This window comes from Dysidea avara, chromosome 6 (genome assembly GCF_963678975.1).
Source record: "Dysidea avara chromosome 6, odDysAvar1.4, whole genome shotgun sequence".
Classification (NCBI taxonomy): Eukaryota; Metazoa; Porifera; class Demospongiae; order Dictyoceratida; family Dysideidae; genus Dysidea; species Dysidea avara.
This window is the reverse complement of record NC_089277.1, coordinates 12,367,674-12,388,131: the sequence shown is the minus strand read 5'-3', so window position 1 is coordinate 12,388,131 and position 20,458 is coordinate 12,367,674. Positions and strand designations below refer to the sequence as shown.

Genomic DNA, 20,458 nt, shown 5'->3' with positions numbered 1-20,458 from the left:
TCCATTGATTCCCTTCTTTTGTATCTTATAAATGTGACTAACGAAATAAGCTGTATATAGTAAGAAGAACCTAACCCTAAAGGTGAAGAAGAAACCAAAGCTGAACTCTAACCCTAACGCTAACACTACTAGACGCTTCCCCTAAAGTCTACTACCCGCGGCAACTACTGGACGCATCCCCTAAAGTCGACTACTCGCGGCAACTACTAGATGCGTGCCCTAAAGTCGAAGAGAGAGAGCAACAACTACAGTAGGAAGTCTGGATGCTTTTGAGCTTAATATTACGTAAGGGTTATGAAAGGTGGGGACTATTCTACGGAACGGAACGGAATGATGGACTAAACCACGGAACGGAACGCTTTCTCAAATTGAAGCTTGCAACTTACCATTGCTGAAACTTCCCTTATAAGTTAGCAGTGGCATCTCCAGTGGGTGATTAAACATAAGACAAAAAGAATTAACGGATCGATTGTGGGTTTTTGTTGGTTGTCATTAGTAACGAAGTATTATTGTGGGATGAGCTGTATCAGTGATGTTCATCCATACGGAAGGGAACTTTATGTGAGCTGTTTTTATTATTTAGACTTTAGAAAACAGTCTGGGCCGATCTTTCAAGTCATAAGTCAGTGTATAAATAAAGCAAGCAGGAAGATAATGGTAACAGGAAAGAGCCAGCTGAATTAAAACTTGAAGAATTTTGTGCAGTGTGTGAGGAGCAAATATTTTGGCAGACCGCAAGGAGGGTATATTCTGCAAACATCACTGAAGTGTATGCATGGAGTTATTTATATATTAACAGCTGGTGCAGTGGACTAATGTCGTATTCAATAGTGAGCTGATTTTATCTGTTGCACAATTCAAGGATGTGTCTGACTGCTACTGAGCCTTGAATTAGGCTAAATGCCAAAACTCCAAGATTAGCCAAATCTCTATTATAAGCCGCATGTGAAACCATGCCCGTAGCCACCAGGCAAACGTGATTTGGACCAGGATGTGTGTGTAATTTCAGTGTATCTGGTCAGACCTGAAATGGAGCACACATTAAGTACATACCACCTAAGAATCCTAGGTGTAACAGTTCACATTCTTCACTTCAAACAAAACAGATTAAATTTGTTCGTCTATTTTCAAGTGATTGCCAGTCCAGCTGGTCTATGAAATTACAATGGGATCACATGTATTTGTTACAGTGCGGGTTGTCCTGTGTTGGATCTACTCTAGAGTTGAGATTTCAAGGTAGACTCACTGCCAATGTACTGACACTAGTACTGTTGTAGCATGTTTAAGTGGAGGACAAATGAAATAGTAATGCTAGATTATTTATGTATACAAATTTTTCATAATGAAATTGATATTCCATTTTGATTTGTACTTCCACTTTGTAACATATTCAAGAACAAGAAGCTACCACACTTAATCTCCAACCACTGTCATTAATTAACCAAGATCTCACTAGTCTGTAATTCACCTTACTGTAGTGATTTTATTGATTCATATGTATGTTTTCTTCATTTTCCCTTGAAGTTGTACCAAGAGTTCATAATAAGGTGGAGAGTGTCTAACTTGAATGCATTCACCAAACACCCTGCTTAAAGTAACACCTCGGCCTTATTTCAGAACAAAGGCTTTACCTTCTTCAGCAACACTAATCAACAGTATTCTACCCCCCCCCAGTAAAGGTGTTGATTTGATGAAAGGTGAACTTTACGCAGGGTGTTTGTACAGGCCATACTGAGAGTTAGACACTCTCCCCATACAAATCAGTATTACGAACTCCTGGTTGTACAGTATAGGTAAACAAAGATAAGTTTCTCTCCCATCTTATTCTAGGATTTCTATTGACAAGGAAAATTCAATTATTTGTATACAGGCTCAAAATTGAGAAAATATAAAGAAAGTGAATTAATATTATACAGTCAGTTTGCTTTTGGATATTTAATGTCTCCAACCACAACAAAAATTCGATGAATCCATGCATCTCATCACTGTCGTCTGAACATTCTGAAAGTGATACCTCACTCAATCAACCATATATTCTGTTTATTAGACTGAATAAAGTCATGATTACCTAAACAATCACTTAATTAACGTTTTATAATTATCCTATTCCATTTTCCTGGAGGTTCCACTGATAAAATGCAATTTCAGCAATGAGAGCAGCTAGCCAAGCTGTAAGTTGATTCAGAAAGCATTCCATTCTGTAAAATAGACCCCATCCAGAATTCAACTCAGTACTCAGGCTGAGATATCTGACAATAGTCCACTACTCTGTTAATGAATCATTGATGTTCACACAATATAGCCTCCTTGAGGTATCTGAATGTTTGCTCCTCACACACTGCACAAAATTCCTTTAGATTCTGCTTAGACTGAGTTGATTCAGCTTGTCACCATACTTGTTTCCTTTGTAGTGTAGCTATACACATACTGATTTATGCCGATTAGAAAGGCTGGGCCTCAGACTGTACATTCTAAAGTCAAGTAAGTAAAAATAACTCACATACTAGTAAAAACAAGTCATGCATTAAGTTCCCTACTTGGTATATCCGAAGATGAACACACTGAGTCAGCTATTCCCACAATTAGTACTTCGTTACTAATGACAACCAACAAGAACCCACAATCGATCCTTAAATTCGTTTTATCTTTCTTGGGGTACGTTTGATTACCTGCTGGAAGTGCCACTGATAACTTGTACAGCAATGGTAAGCTGCAAGCTTCAATCTGAGAAAGCATTCCGTTCCGCAGTTTCCGTTCCGTTCCGTTCCGTTCCGTTCCGTAGAATAGACCCCACCGTTATGAAAGGTGGTGAAAAGAGTAAAACCCAGGGTGGGTTGGGTTGGAGCGAGCGAAGCAAGCGTTCCGGCGAAGCCGGGCCAACCCTAAACTCACCCAAAAACTTACCTTCATACAGACAGTGAAAGTCATCATTGTGCGTAACAGGCAAACATCACGTTAATGTTAGGGTTAGGGTCGGGTTCAGATTTGGTTTCTTCTTTACTGGGATTTCTTCTTATATAGTCTCTTCTTAGTGACGTATATAAGGTAGAAACTAAAAGAGCTTGATAGTTGGGAGCCAAATAGCACAGTGGTTACGATCCTTGCCTCACACACTGGAGGTCCCGGGTTCGATTACCAGACAGGTCATGTTTTTTTTTTCGTTTGAGAACCCTTTTGTCTAAGTTTTTATTCACGTGGACCAAGCCGGACAAATAGTTTGGTAAAATTGGCCGGCGTCCGGAACCGGACGAATAGCCTCTACCTTTTTTAAAACTTTAACATGATTTTCTACTGACTCAGCTGTCTGGCAGATGATTAATGTTTGGCTAAGTGCTTAATTTTTTCTCTGTTCAAAGTTGCTTCAGCCCAATAGGTGCCTTTTGGTATATGTAGCTACCACAGTATGCATGTACAATGCACACATCATGGACTTACCCTTGTCCTTCTTTGTCGGTGTCCCTTTTTTGCTGACAGTCTTACGTTTGTAAATGTGAAACATCTGTATTTTCAGATTGATTGCAGAGGTACTTCTTCTACTGTTCTTCATTTGTAGTGCTGTGTAACTATGGGCTGAACATAGTTGAAAGCGAACTGTAATGGCCACTTCACAGTCTTCCAAAACCACATTTTTTCAGTATGACTTGGTGACACTTGTTTTAGTGATGTTTAATAGTAGATGTTAACTATATCTCTACAAAGGATGTAATAAAGTTTACTAGCAGTTTGTTAACCACACGTTATTATCATTGGTGATATGTACTAAAATTAATGTGTCACAACAGAGAGTTCACTGACTTTGTGGTATAAACCCTTGATTCAGTTGTGATGTAAAGAGTTTGTGTACTCTTACCAGGAATGGAACCATATATAGTTGAAAGTACTATAAGGTATAATGTAGTTTGGCCATGTTTTGTCTGGGTTAATGGAGTACAAGTACTGTAGTTGAAATCAACAAGTATTAAGTACTAAAGTTTAGTACAATTAGATTTGATTAACTATTTAACAGAAATACTGTACTATCACTGATCATGAAGCAAGTTTAAGTCTTTGTATATAGCTTTAGAATACGTTTTGTGCACAGATCAGTTATGAGATTATGAAAGACAGCACAATACATCCACATTGATAAAGTGTAAATACCGTAAATTGTTTGGTGCATATTTTAAGTTTTTTTTTAAAAAAAGCTACGTAATTGCATTACAACTAACTGGACAGCCTAGTAATCACTTCTTGTTTTGTAGCTTCCTTTGCAACCTTCATTCGCTTCTTTAAAAGTGCAATGCAATTTTAGGAAACCTTAGTTATAATAGTTTTTAACAAGTTGTAAATCATATCTGCAGCAAACTAAAAATTAATATGCCTTATAGGTACTTCATAGCATAATAGGTACTTCATAGCATAATAACACATTCATGTTGTTGGTAGCTATATAAATTCAAGAGTTCATAACATGTTTACAAAGTTAGTGAACTCAATGACACATTTAGTCATCATAACACATGGTTCACAAACTGACCACTATCTAAACAATGATTATGACATAATAACAATGATTATGACATAAGTGCGTTATATGGTTTATGTGCGTCACTGAACTATAATAATTTGTGGTTGTTCTTAAGACTATAAAATAACCTTCATGTCATATGCCATACACAACTGAGAAAATAGTGGACTTGGATTGAAGACTTTCATCTAGTGACTGGTAACTTTTCTTCTTGACAGCTGTGGTGTGGCTTAGCCACTCAAACTTTGCCAGGAATATTGGTGTACAGATATCTGTGCTAAAAGGTGCTGACGATTTGCTCCAGTTGTGAAACCCTTTTTGACTACACTCGTAAGCTGCTCAGAAATATTGGAAAGAAATAGAATAAAGGTGTATATAAATATAAAGATATCTGCTCAAAGGACAGTGCCGATGATTTGCTCCAGTTGTGAAACCCAATTTGACATTTTGACTATAATATAAGCTGATCAAGTTCTGGTGTGGCAGGAATATTCAAGAAAAGCTGTGTTATATCAGTATCAAGATATCTGGACAATGAATTGATATAGAATGTGATCGCTTACACATATTGACACACAAGAGTAGTATACCAGTCAACAAGTGAATTTGACATTGACATACATAACCTACTAACTATATGAATAAGGCAAATGCACTTGTAACACTATAGTGGAATGATATCATTTTCTTAATTGTTACAATATCAGTATTAAGTTATAATAAAAGGTTATATACAGGGTATGCATGTAGAGTTTAGCTATGCTGGTACATAGCTACTATTTCAGTGTTAGGTAATTATAATATTAGAGCATATACATGATTAAAGAGAAATGTACACATGCATGGGTATCAATAATAACATCCAAGTCATCAATGCATTATAGCTATATATACCTATTATATACAGTCTACCAACCGATTACACAAGCACCTATCCTTAACTATGTGGATGTTATTTCTAAGGTTGTTAATAACTATCCCCAGGCCTTACAAAACACACTATACTGATCATGAATTTATTGTCAATCCCGTATAGTGTTAGCAAGATCACACACATGCATATCCTCACTTATCAGAGTGGTTAATTTGTCAGGTGTATATGTGACTGAATTTGACAAAACCAGGCTTCGACGCGCAAAGCTTCGTTAGGAGATATGGCAATTTTAAGTAATCATTGTGTAATAACTTTTGAGTGCCTACAGCTGTGCAAACAAAATTTGCACCAAGTATTCATCTATTTACTAGCTATCACTGAGTGGGTGTATACATTTCTGATACCCAAAATTAGCCCTGTTTTGGGCAGCTTTTCTCGAGTGCAGTGGCGGATCCAGGATGGGGCATTTGGGGCAAATGCCCCCCCCCCTTCAAGAAATTGCATACAAGATCGATATACTCTAATAGAGCAGTCAATTACTCTAATAAAGCAGTCACAATGTTCATGAGGCAGTGTAGCTTACCTATGAAGCTACAAATAGGATTTTATTTTACATAACAGACGTGATATAGTAGGTAAGGATAACTAGCTATTATTGTTGTGACCTTTTTTTTTTTTTTTTTTTTTGGTCTTCAACTGGTTTTCAGCAAGTTTTTTGGTCTTCAACTGTTTTTCAGAAAGGTGCCCCCCCTCTTTCGAAACTCTGGATCCGCCCCTGGAGTGGGTAGTAATAGGGTGGTGGGAGGGTGGCGGGTGGGCTCAATATAGCTACGGGTATAAAATGAAGCAAGAAGACGATTGGAATCCAGAGGCCAAGTTTGGGCCCTCAATGGCCATACATGGCCATCCATGGCCCTCAAATCACTCCAAATTGACTGAGAACACTATTGGCGAGCTCTCTGTGAAGTCCCAGCTCACTACACACTATTATCACAAAGCCATGGCCATTCAATGGCGCCAATCTCCCACTCGTGGCTTTGACAGGGTCGGAAGAAAGCTGCCACAGAAACCAGACTTGCCAGTCCTGAATGAAGTACAGTGTGGAATATGATAGTGTATTAGGCCAGCAATCCATTTCTGGTAAAGACGTAAGTTTGATTTTGTGTGTGTGGAAGCCTTGTTATGTGAAATCCGGTCACATATATTGTTTTAAGATTCACAAAAACACATTTCAATAATTAATTAGTCATTATGGTGTTTGTGGTTTACAACTTACAAATGACAGACTTAATTGGCCACACTCACCTCATTTTTCACATTATAAGTTTCACCCATCATGTTAATATTTTGCTTTTATGGACTGTTGCAATTGGGAGCTGTGAAGAGCTATATGCAGGGCAAACATGGACTCAGGGTGCACTGTCAATCTATGTTTGTGTTTGTTGTATAAGAATGAGCATAAAGCAAGTTTCAGATACTTGTAATTCTTTCACAAGTCTTGCAAACTAAATCCTATAGGCATCAGAAAGTGTACAATGTGTGCTGAGCAGTTCTGGTGCTGAGTATATGCATGCATGATAAAGGTGGCAGCTAGTGGCCATACTTGTAGTTCTACTATGTAATGAATATGTGTATACCCTTCAGCTTTAATTTAGTCATTGTATTTTTTTGTTTAAACTGTTTATGGCCGATGTGCAGAGAGTGGTGCTATATAGCTAGTATGGTTGATGTTAAAGACTATAATCCCTTCATGTCAAATACCATATATAGTCACATGTAAACTAAATAGTGGACTTTAATTCAATTTGGTTGCAACTGTTTGATGCTTGCATTGACAGCTGTGGTATATTTCAAGCTTTTCCTTGGTAATGAGCCTTATCCACAATGACGATTTATGACAATACGAGAATAAAGATGGCCGCGATAGTTGGGGGACTGTTATACAGGCGCCTATGGAGAAAAATTTTTAATTGCTCATATTTCAGCCAGAAAAGAAGATATCGAGTTCTAAACAACAGGTACAGTCGGTTTTATATAAGACATTACGATAAACGAGTATTGTCGCATTTCAAAATTTTTTTAAATTGCGTACGTTTACAATAGCTTTTGTTACTTCATAACCATACCTGTCGGTTAATGGTCGATATCTCCATACCTAACTGAAATATGAGTGATCGAAAATTTATCTCCATAGGCGCCTGTATAACAGTCCCCCAACTATCGTGGCCATTTTTATTCTCCTGATGTCATAAAACGTCATTGTGGATAAGGCTCTTACTGTGAAAAATGAGGGATATAAGGTGGTATTTCCAGTGGCTTATTGAATACAAAAAAGCTTGATATAACCTGTAGTATACTAACTATCTCATGTAAGGCTTTAGTTAATGTGTTAAACATACTGAAACCACATATGTGATTGTATAGTGTGGGAATTATATTAGATATAAGCTGTTTCAGGTAATGTGGTAAATAAACTGAAACCATATATGCAATAGTATAGTATGGATTATACTAAAGTATAAGATAAGTATAATACAGGCTTATTTGTATTCAATAAGCCTCTGGAAATACCATATTATATCCCACCTTTTCCACAGTGTCAGTGCTTTGGTATCAGATCAGTAGATATTTTTCTGTACTGGTCAAGTGCTAGTATGATGTAGTATCTCTAATATCATCGTCATTGTATCTGTAGATAAGAAGAACAATAGAAACAAGCCTCAAAGCCATTGGCTTTGGGCTACAAGAAGTGAAGTCGATGTGAAAACAGCCAAGCTGTAAAAAAAGGGCACTGCCTTCAAAAGCTGCCTGGGTGAAAAAGTTGTGAAATCAAAGATGGCATGCAGCCATTTTTCACAGTGATGTTAATGGCTTTGTGCAGTATCATACTGTATGCTAGTACTATAAGGATCATAGAGGTTTGGAGTTTTCTACCAATTTGACAATACCATCCTGGTGCCTAATTGGCAGTATTGGGTAGCCGAAAAGTGCCTTTAATATGACTCTAAATACTTCCAACATATTGCTATGAAAAAATTTTTTTAAGGAATTTTCTACTGACTAACTGCCTGTCTGCCTGATCATTGATAAAGGCTACTGGCTTGATTTTTCACTGTTTGACGTCACTTCAGCCCAATAAGTGCCTTTTGGCATACCACAGTATGCCAAAAGGCACCTAATGTAGTAATGCATGCACCATGGACTTACTATTGTCCTCCTTTGTCAGTGTCCCATTTCTTTTTGCTGACAGCCCTATATGTTTGTAAATAGGCATCATCCGTATATTCCAATTTATTGCAGAGGCTCTTCTTCTACTGTTCTTCATTTATAGTGCTGTGTAATAGGCTGAACATAGCTGAAAGCAAAGCATAATGGTCACTTCACAATCAGTAATTGATAGTTGGGCCTCTCAGACAAAAGCATTCTGGCACCATCCTTTCTTTTGATGCGGTATGTGTGGGTATATAATAATGTTACAAACAAGTGTAAGGAATTTAAAAATGTATATGTAACAGAATTTTGGAAAATCACCCTTATTGTCGCACCTACAATTTATGAAACTAGCATGGTGCTGTTCAAAGCAGAAAAACCTTTTCTAAAATTTTCTTGTTATTCAAGGTATCTATGGTTTATTCTACCCCGGCTTAAATGGTAGGAAATAAACTTATAATGCTGTGTTTCAGAGCTAAATGTGTCGAATGTGCCCATTAGGGTGATTTTCCAAATTCAGTCACATATATACAATATTAATGTTGAAATATACTATTAATCATGAAGCGTTTGCATGTGTTATAGGTTAACTGTGATCAGCTTTGTTGTGATGACAAGTACTAGCTACTCTTGAGTATCTAAAAGTGGTGATTAGATTCTTAGTGTTAAAATTTGTTGAGAATTATGTGTACCAGTACAGTTAGACAATAGATCACTAATACATATAGCTACTTCACAATATTCCTCTGTGAGAAGCAAATCTGTTAATTGAGAAATTTTGAACAGAAGATATATCAAGTCCACTAGTTTTCAAGTAATGGAGAATATTTGTATTGAAAATGTTTTCCAAGTCCACATTGTTCAGTCGTGCATAACTCAGTGATCTTTTATGGTCTTATTATTATAATAAAGTAGTGATGTCTACATCTCTACCAAATGATATAATAAAGTTTAGTAGCAGTTTGTTAACCACATGTTATTATCATTAGTGATGACTAAAATTAATGTATCACAATAGAGAGTTCACAAACTTTGTGGTATAAACTCTTGATTCAGTTGTGATGTAAAGAGTTTGTGTACTCTTACCAGGATCAAATGGAGCCATATAGTATAATGTACTTTGTCCACGTTTTGTTTGGGTCAATGGAGTACAAGTGCAGTAGTTGATGAAATCAATAAGTATTAAGTACAATACAACTCAAAAGTACTAAAGTTTAGTACAATACTATATTAACTGTTGATAAAATATTTAATAGAGATACTGTATTTTCAATGATCATGAACAAGTTACACTTAGCTAAAGGATTCCAGAAGCTTAAGGTTTTATACATTTTTCAGTAGAAAAGGTTTTGTGCATTTAAACTTCACAGATCAGTTATGAGATTATGAAAGACAGCACAATGTTGATTACATCCAATAAAAAATAACATATTGATGACTGAAGTATACTGAGTATGCAACGTTCCATACACTGTCCACTTTATATTGCATTTAACTTTTCATGAAGTTCATATAAACGCCATAGATTGATTGGTGGATCCGTGTAATTTGGGGCCAATTACAAGTCTAATATTACAAACGGTAAAGTAAATAGGCGCTTCGCGCGCTGCGCGCGCGAAGCGCCTATTTACTTTACCGTTTGGTCACTAGGACATTAGGCAATTGGAATTCGCAAATTCCAATTGCGTAAGTTTCAATGCTCAAAGTTTAAGAATTTATAAACACTGCTGACCTGGTTTGTTACCACGTCGAGGCGTTAATTTCCTCTGTTCCTGACATGGCAAATAATTAAAATTTTAGCGTTCATTCAGTACGCACGTGATGTAGCGGTACCAGGCTCTGTCCAGAACTCAAGTCTACCCCCAAGGGGTGATCAGCACACAGAGAAAACTACTCAAACGGACTAAAGGTAAGTTGGATAAGTAGATACACACGTTGAGATTATATTGTTTTGAAAAGGCTAGTGTGGTACCAGACTACTTTCTCTAAATAAAACGCACCAGTTGGCGTGGCTATAGTAGTATTGCGTAGACCAGACAGAATTTTTCTTAGTGTGTGAGTGCGGAAAAAGTGGCCAATCAGCACCCACCATAGAGCTGGTGAAACGTTACACAGAAATTCTATGGGAAGTGTACTAGATCACTTATTCCCCACCCACACACAAAAGAAGAAAGTCGGTCTGATCTTAGCTATATTATAGTGAGTGATGTTGAAATGGGCTCCTTCACCCCATTGGTATTCCCTACTTTTCGGGGGAATGGGAGGTGTGGCTAGTATTGCTTACAAGAGGTTAGCATTTCTGCCTGCTGCTTAGAAAGTCCAGTAATGTAGTGTCCTAGATTAGATGCTCCACCAGTTTTTCTTTACTGTAACCCTGCCAGTCCAGTTACTATCGCAGCACTTGACCTTGCAATGCGTGAGGGTCAGGTGCATGCTTCCATCACATGTACTTCAATTGCTGTTTCTTGTTTATTTACTTGTTATATTTCAAAAAAATAAATCACGCAAAAAAAATAAATCCGGTGGTATTGGCTACCAGCTTTTTTTAAAATGTGGGTTGTGGAGTAAAAAGAGCAATAAATGCATTGTATACAAACTGGTTAAACCTCTACCTTACCCCATCACCATTGTATGGCATGCATATGGGTTTAAGTCTCCACAAAGGACTCAACTGTATCGTTATTAGAAGTAGACAGCATGCCTATACTACCTACTGTCAAGGAGGTGTCACTCTAATGTATCCTGTATTGTACGATCTTCATCCTTTAAACAAGGAATTTTTGGCATAGGACAGTACAAGCATCATTTCAAGTAGCACTTTTACATTCAATAATTGTAATGTGATCTTGGAAACCTACCTTTTTGGTTTATTTTCTGTTTAATAGCTTAAATGAGGTATTGGGTGCTTATCTATCTTGTGTTAAAATTTAAGTTTAGTATCCTGAGACATGGCTGGTTTACTGTCCAGTACATTACAAACTAGTGCATTAAGGTTTGTGAGTGATTAAGGGTGACAAGTGGTGTTTACTAATAATTCCATACATGGCCTGGTATAATCACCGAAGCTCCTAGGAAAAAGAACCTTTGAGTGGGAAACTTTACAGCAAGAAAGTTTAATAGTTGCTTTTATCCAAACAAATTGTTGAAATTTTCATTTAAGTTTTTGTTGTATGTAGAAGTTAAGTTTCAAGGTACACTCTTGGTAGGAAATCCAACTTCTGTGGATTGTCAACCACCCTGAGATCATAAGGCAGGCAATGTACTAGAGCAGACGCCTTATTCCTTATACAGACACCTTATAAATTTGTTTTTCATGGCCAACATCAAAGGTTGGGGTATTACTACTGTGTAGCCTAAATATTTCTTTTCAAGGTTAACCCTTAAATCTGCTTTTCGAAAATGCATGTTTACACAATATGGGCTCGCATGGTGACACTAGGTGAGATAACTTGATTCTTACAGCCTACAAACACACATAGATTTAAAAAGTGTGTCCACTGGGCTACTTGGAGGAGCACTGTAACTACAGTGGCTTACTTATTATGAAGTGATGAACATCGACAAGTCAAGTCTCCGTGTTTCATAATTCTTGCCACATGCTTACTTTTGATTGTGGGTTTACTCACGTAAATCATATATTGCCTGATACAAAAATTCACGACAAGTCCAATGGAAGTCACTGCAAGGTGATAGGAGCTACTACCATCGAGTCATCGACCATTTTATAGAGGTATGTAATAAAAAGTTTGCATGTTCCCTACCAAAAAGTTATTTTCATGGCCTCACGTTGTAATATTAGGGTAAAACTCTAGGTATCATTTTAATCCTTGTTCCATCACAAGTAGAATAATGTAAATCGCATAGCCATAGAATGGATGCTTCGAAAGTTACAGCGTTCTATGCAAGGCATGCATATTTATTAAGTTTAAATCCAGTTTTCTTGATTATGCAGGTTTAAGAGTTAATTGTTGCTAAAGGTAAATTTTTCACAAATACTACCCAAATGTCTCTATGGGAGGTCTAATATTTCAAGGATAAAATTTTTGCTGATAACCCCCCAACACTACACAATCAGCAAAAAAAAGTTTCCCCTCGAAATATTTAGGCTATACGGTATTTGCAGTGTAATGCACTTGATTTATTTTTTTGTAGCCAGATGATAGAGCGCTGGTATCATATACCCGAGAAAAATTCTAAGTGTAAGTTTAACTGTTAAATGAAAGTATGAATATACTCATTTGATAGTTGTTCTCCACGCTACATAATGCCCTTGACTTCTCTACTACTCTAGATCTTTTATGTCACAAATTCTATTTGTATATTGTATCATTGTCAAGTTTCATGGTATTGAATTATTCTTCCCTAAGATTGGCCATGCATTGTGACATGTTTAGTGCATGCTTGTAAGTTTAAAGTTCACTCTCAGTGTGCTCCAGTACAAGTCCGTCCCGTCCAGTTATTTAATGAACTTTATCCACAATTACATCATAGCACAAAAATGGCAATAAGAGTGGGGATTGTTTGTACAGATAGCCATTAGAAGGGAAATTTTCCTCGTTAAGAAAGTGAGAGAAATCTCTGGTAAGACTTGTTTGTTAACTATCTTTCTATGTAGAAACATGCACAGTTGCTCTTCTCGAACACTCCAGATCTGGTTTTGAAAATAAAACCAGAGCTAGGTAAGTATCTAAAAGTGTGAAAATGCATTCCCCAACAGAGTTTTCTCCTGCTTTCTTCATGGGAAACATCTCAAAAGCTTATCCCTTTCAATGGCTCTGTACAAAGTACCCCCACTTGTAATTGTGAATGAAACTCTTTTGGGACCTTTGAAATGTAGCCCACCTAACTGTGCTAGTGATGACGTGGTATAACAGGAAGAGTAAACTTAATGCTAGATGGCACGTTATGCACAGACGTATCTTCTAAACTGTTTTATAGTTTAACTATCATGTTTTTCTTGCCAATCCTCTCAACAAAGCCTCAAAGCTGCTCTTCATTTTCATTCACGTTCGTAAGGGATATACCCACTTTCAACTCAAAGGGATAAGCTATTCCTGGAAGTCTACAAGGCCTGCACCAATGTTTTTCAGTTATTAAATGCCTGTAAAACTTGAAGAGAAAGTAAATCAAAAAGTCTAAGGAGAATCGTGTCACCCATGTTTCAGTCTGCCAGAAAGAAACCACCTCAAAGCAAAGTTTACTCGTAACTGTTTAATACAAACTTCATTTCGCTTTTCTTACGTACAAGCTTCTATTATCATTTAACGATTTTGCTCACGTAGGTGCGTATGGACCAACATAGATAAGTAGATAGGCATGCAGACATGCACACGCACACACACACACTGCACACACACACACACACACACACGCACACACACTGCACTACATGTACACACACACACACATTCACACACACACACACACACACTGCACTACACGCACACACACACACTACACAGACACACTACACAGACACATGCACACTACACAGACACCACCACACACGCACATACACATGCTACACACTACACAGAGACACGTACACACACACACACACACACACTAATACACACATACTGCACTACACACACAAACACATGCACACTGCATACACAAATACACACATACACACGTACTACACAAATACACACTACACCACACATGCTCTACACACTACACACACATGCTACGCACTACAAAGAGACATACTGCACTACATACAGGTGCACACACTACACACACACACACACACACACACACACACACACACACACACACACACACACTGCACTCACCACACACATACTACACACAAACGTACACTGCACACACATACCTGACACACAGACTTTCTACATACTACACAAAGACACACACGCGCACACTACACTAAGGCATGCACACGAACACCACACACACACACTGCACACACACACACACTACACATATACCACACACACACATACCACACACACACACACTACACACATACCCTACACATACATGCTACACACTACACACACACACTACACACGCACACACCACGCACGCTATAGTAGTGTCATGTAGTTTAGCAACAGTAGACACATGTACACAGAGACACATGTAGTCATAATGTAATGCTGCTACATGTGTCTCTGTGTATGTGATACATGGATACACGTGTCTCTAACTACATGTTTCTCTGTGTAGTGTCATGTACTATAGTAGTGTCTATAGTTTGCATACTGCAGTTTCACACCCATCCCAGAGTCTAATTTTCATTACATCTCTTTTTTACAGACATGCTACTGGACACCCAAGAATTACATGTTACTGCTGGTGAGTGTACTTATATGCTATACACGTTTATTGGGTTTGACAAATCCGACATGAAGCAAGGCCATTTGGTCTTTAGCAGCTTTTTGGTCTCATTCGAAACTCTGTGGAAGTGAAACAATATACGATCACTGTAACGGATTGCATTTTAAAATGTATATCCTACAGTATGATAGTACTGTATAGTTCTGCAACTTCTCTCCATGAGACTCGGACAGTTCTCCTGTGGTTTATTGAAGCTCAAGCTCCTGAGTAGTGCACAGGCATCCCAGCTCTGGTTTACTGGGCGGCAATGCATTTTAGCTGTGCTTCACATGGCTCTACTTTTTTTTTGCTTTGTTAGTGTGTGCATGTGCGTGTGTGCGTGTTGGATAATGTAGTCCAAAAGTATGTATGTGCATGTGCTTTCTCCATTTTCCGTTTTGTTATATCATGTTCAACTCTAACTGTGTAGGTGTGCTATAAGAATCTGAAGATGTATGTGTTATAGAGAAGACACCAAGGAACAAGATGGTCGATTCGAACCACGCTATACACAGTGTAGTGTTTCTCAATGTAAGCTACATTCTGTTCTGTGTTGCTGCTTATTATCATGTGTACTGCAGGTCATCAATACTCTTGAGAACTGTTTCCTGATACTGCTAAAGGATATTGTGACAAAGTTGACTTTTCACATATAATGTGTGCTATGAAATAGTGTTGTATAGTCATTCAGAGCTTTGTTAAGAATTCCAATTTATACTTACGGTTTGTTACTGGGGTTTTGCATAATACAGAGCTACACCGTTCAAACTCTTGATAATGTACCCAATGATGACACTACTACCTAAGATGACACTACTAGCTACTGTTCACCATGTAGGGTGATATAAGGGTGTCGGAGTAGGTGGGGCACCACTTTTGGCTGAATTATGCAAAAAAATATTGCAAACTCAATCTTGATGAAGCAAAAGGTAGTAACATGCGACACTTGGTGTTTATTTATAATGGCAATTCAGGTTAACTTTTTCCGTATTGAGTGCCTCTAAATAATCATTGTTGTGTTTAGCTTTGTTTATGTGTCTCTAGCTACCTTGGAAACAATCCTCACAGTTTATCTCTTACTTAATAAATTTCTGCCCAGTGTCAAATAAATAAACTGATGGTAAATTTAAGTATTATGAAGGTGCTTATTGATCAGTGTCCAGTTTATCATCATTGAACACCATGCAGTCAGGTAGCTATAGCCAGCACCTTGCACACAGTATTACAGTTCTCCAAAATTAATAGTAATTTGAAACCGTAGTTTCTAATTCTTTCTGGGAGGAAGGCCTCCAGACCGGCCACTTTCATTTTTACTCTGACGCCCCTGGATCGTCAATAATAATTATAGTTACCCAACATGACACTACTAGTTACGAAACTTACGATACACACTGTAGGGTGATAATGTCACTATAGTTAGCCAACATGACATGACCAGTTACACACTGTACTGTAGGGTGGTATTGTTACCCAACACGATACTACTAGTTACACATTGTAGAGTATACAGTGGAACCTCTCTTAAAGGACTCTATACATTAATTTTAACCTCTTTAATTATTAGGTCCCTATTACCTCTGAGATAGGATAACCTCCTAGTAACAGTAAAATATCAACAAACTTGCAATTGGTTGGTCCCAAAGTGTCTGTTAAATTAATATAATATTAATTATATAGAGGTTATACTGTAATGTCACTATTGCTACCAAACATGACACCACTAGTTACATACTGTAGAATGATAATTTCACTATATAGTTAGCCAACATGACACTATTATAGTTGCACACTGTAGTGTGATAATGTCACTATAACAATAGTTACCTAACATGACACTACTAGCTATGCACTGTTTGGTAATAATGTCACTACATGACACTACTAGTTACACACTGTAGGGTGATAATGTCGCTACATGACACTACTAGTTACACACTGTAGGGTGATAATGTCACTACAAGACACTACTAGTTACACACTGTAGCATGACACTACTAGTTACACACTGTAGGGTGATAATGTCACTACAAGACACTACTAGCTACACACTGTAGCATGACACTACTAGTTACACACTGTAGGGTGATAATGTCACTACAAGACACTACTAGTTACACACTGTAGCATGACACTACTATACTTACACACTGTAGGGTGATAATGTCACTACATGACACTACTACTTACACACTGTATTGTAGGGTGATGATGTCACTACAAGACACTACTAGCTACACACTGTAGCATGACACTACTAGTTACACACTGTAGGGTGATAATGTCACTACAAGATACTACTAGCTACACACTGTAGCATAACACTACTAGTTACACACTATAGGGTGATGATGTCACTACATGACACTACTAGTTACAAACTGTAGGGTGATGATGTCACCATTTGACACTACTAGCTACACACTGTAGGGTGATAATATCACTACATGACACTACTCAGTAGTTACACACTGTAGGGTGATGATGTCACTACATGACACTAATAAGTACACACTGTAGGGTGATCATTTCACTATACTATAGTTACCCAACATGACACTACTAGCTACACACTGTAGAGTGATGATGTCAACACATGGCACTACTAGCTACACACTGTAGGGTGATGATGTCACTATAACAATAGTTACCCAACATGACACTACTAGTTATTATACACACTGCATGTAGGGTGATGATGTCACCATTTGACACTACTAGCTACACACTGTAGGGTGATAATGTCACTACATGACGCTACTCAGTAGTTATACAGACTGTAGTGTGATGATGTCACTACATGACACTACTAGTTACACACTGTAGAGTGATAATGTCACTACATGACACTACTAGTTACAAACTGTAGGGTGATGATGTAACTACACAACACCACTAGTTACACACTGTAGAGTGATGATGTCACTATACTATAGTTACCCAACGTGACACTACTATATAGCTACACAATGTAGGGTGATAATCTCACAGCATGGCAATACAGCTAATACTAGCTACACACTGTATGGTGATGTACTGTCCCAACATGCCACAATAACTAGTGTCATATATGTTGGGTACATAACTATATAGTGACATCATCACCCTACAGTGTGTAGCAAGTAGTATGTTGTAGTGACATCATCACCCTACAGTGTGTAACTATTAGTGACATGTAGTGACATCGTCACCCTACAGTGTGTAACTAGTAGTGTCATGCTACAGTGTGTAGCTAGTAGTGTCTTGTAGTGACATCATCACCCTACAATACAGTGTGTAAGTAGTAGTGTCATGTAGTGACATTATCACCCTACAGTGTGTAACTAATAGTGTCATTCTACAGTGTGTAGCTAGTAGTGTCTTGTAGTGACGTTATCACCCTACAGTGTGTAACTAATAGTGCTATGCTACAGTGTGTAGCTAGCAGTGTCTTGTAGTGACATTATCACCCTACAGTGTGTAACTAATAGTGTCATTCTACAGTGTGTAGCTAGTAGTGTCTTGTAGTGACATTATCACCCTACAGTGTGTAACTAGTAGTGTCATGCTACAGTGTGTAGCTAGTAGTGTCTTGTAGTGACATTATCACCCTTCAGTGTGTAGGTAGTAGTGTCATGTAGTGACATTATCACCCTACAGTGTGTAACTAGTAGTGTTATGCTACAGTGTGTAACTAGTAGTGTCTTGTAGCGACATTATCACCCTACAGTGTGTAGGTAGTAGTGTCATGTAGTAACATTATTACCAAACAGTGCATAGCTAGTAGTGTCATGTTAGGTAACTATTGTTATAGTGACATTATCACCCTACAGTGTGTAACTAGTAGTGTCATGCTACAGTGTGTAGCTAGTAGTGTCTTGTAGTGACATCATCACCCTTCAGTGTGTAACTAGTAGTTTCATGCTACAGTGTTTAGCTATTAGTGTTTTGTAGTGACATTATCACCCTACAGTGTGTAACTATAGTAGTGTTATGCTACATTGTGTAACTAGTAGTGTCTTGTAGTGACATTATCACCCTACAGTGTGTAAGTAGTAGTGTCATGTAGTGACATTATCACCCTACAGTGTGTAACTATAGTAGTGTTATGCTACAGTGTGTAACTAGTAGTGTCTTGTAGTGACATTATCACCCTACAGTGTGTAAGTAGTAGTGTCATGTAGTGACATTATCACCCTACAGTGTGTAACTAGTAGTGTTATGCTACAGTGTGTAACTAGTAGTGTCTTGTAGTGACATTATCACCCTACAGTGTGTAACTAGTAGTGTCTTGTAGTGACATCATCACCCTTCAGTGTGTAGGTAGTAGTGTCATGTAGTGAAATTATCACCCTACAGTGTGTAACTATAGTAGTGTTATGCTACATTGTGTAACTAGTAGTGTCTTGTAGTGACATTATCACCCTACAGTGTGTAAGTAGTAGTGTCATGTAGTGACATTATCACCCTACAGTGTGTAACTATAGTAGTGTTATGCTACAGTGTGTAACTAGTAGTGTCTTGTAGTGACATTATCACCCTACAGTGTGTAAGTAGTAGTGTCATGTAGTGACATTATCACCCTACAGTGTGTAACTATAGTAGTGTTATGCTACAGTGTGTAACTAGTAGTGTCTTGTAGTGACATTATCACCCTACAGTGTGTAAGTAGTAGTGTCATGTAGTGACATTATCACCCTACAGTGTGTAACTAGTAGTGTTATGCTACAGTGTGTAACTAGTAGTGTCTTGTAGTGACATTATCACCCTACAGTGTGTAACTAGTAGTGTCTTGTAGTGACATCATCACCCTTCAGTGTGTAGGTAGTAGTGTCATGTAGTGAAATTATCACCCTACAGTGTGTAACTAGTAGTGTTATGCTACAGTGTGTAGCTAGTAGTGTCTTGTAGTGACATTATTACCCTACAGTGTGTAACTAGTAGTGTTATGCTACAGTGTGTAACTAGTAGTGTCTTGTAGTGACATTATCACCCTACAGTGTGTAACTAGTAGTGTTACGCTACAGTGTGTAGGTAGTAGTGTCATGTAGTGACATTATCACCCTACAGTGTGTAACTATAGTAGTGTTATGCTACAGTGTGTAACTAGTAGTGTCATGCAGTGAGCTACAGTGTGTAAGTAGTAGTGTCATGTAGTGACATTATTACCAAATAGTGCATAGCTAGTAGTGTCATGTAGGTAACTATTGTTATAGTGACATTATCACACTACAGTGTGCAACTATAATAGTGTCATGTTGTCTAACTATATAGTGAAATTATCATTCTACAGTATGTAACTAGTGGTGTCATGTTTGGTAGCAATAGTGACATTACAGTATAACCTCTATATAATTAATATTATATTAATTTTAACAGACACTTTGGGACCAACCAATTGCAAGTTTGTTGATATTATACTGTTACAAGGAGGTTATCCTATTTCAGAGGTAATAGGGACCTAATACACTGATCAATAAGCACCTTCATAATACAGTTTAAGACTTAAATTTACCATCAGTTTATTTATTTGACACTGGGCAGAA

At 37.7% G+C, this 20,458-nt stretch overlaps 2 long non-coding RNA genes across 3 annotated transcripts; both read left to right on the top strand.

Moving 5' to 3' along the window:
• The first annotated feature begins 7,283 nt into the window (after positions 1-7,283).
• Positions 7,284-10,001, top strand: LOC136257802 (uncharacterized). The gene is made up of 2 exons (XR_010702168.1): positions 7,284-7,399; positions 9,177-10,001. It is a non-coding gene; the product is annotated as an uncharacterized lncRNA (long non-coding RNA).
• A 221-nt stretch (positions 10,002-10,222) lies between these two features.
• Positions 10,223-15,657, top strand: LOC136258089 (uncharacterized). 2 transcript variants are annotated; one of them, XR_010702571.1, is made up of 5 exons: positions 10,223-10,500; positions 11,798-12,790; positions 14,877-14,915; positions 15,367-15,467; positions 15,518-15,657. It is a non-coding gene; the product is annotated as an uncharacterized lncRNA (long non-coding RNA). The 2 variants fall into 2 exon arrangements; XR_010702570.1 differs by having other exon boundaries at positions 10,241-10,500; positions 12,744-12,790.
• Positions 15,658-20,458: the final 4,801 nt, after the last annotated feature.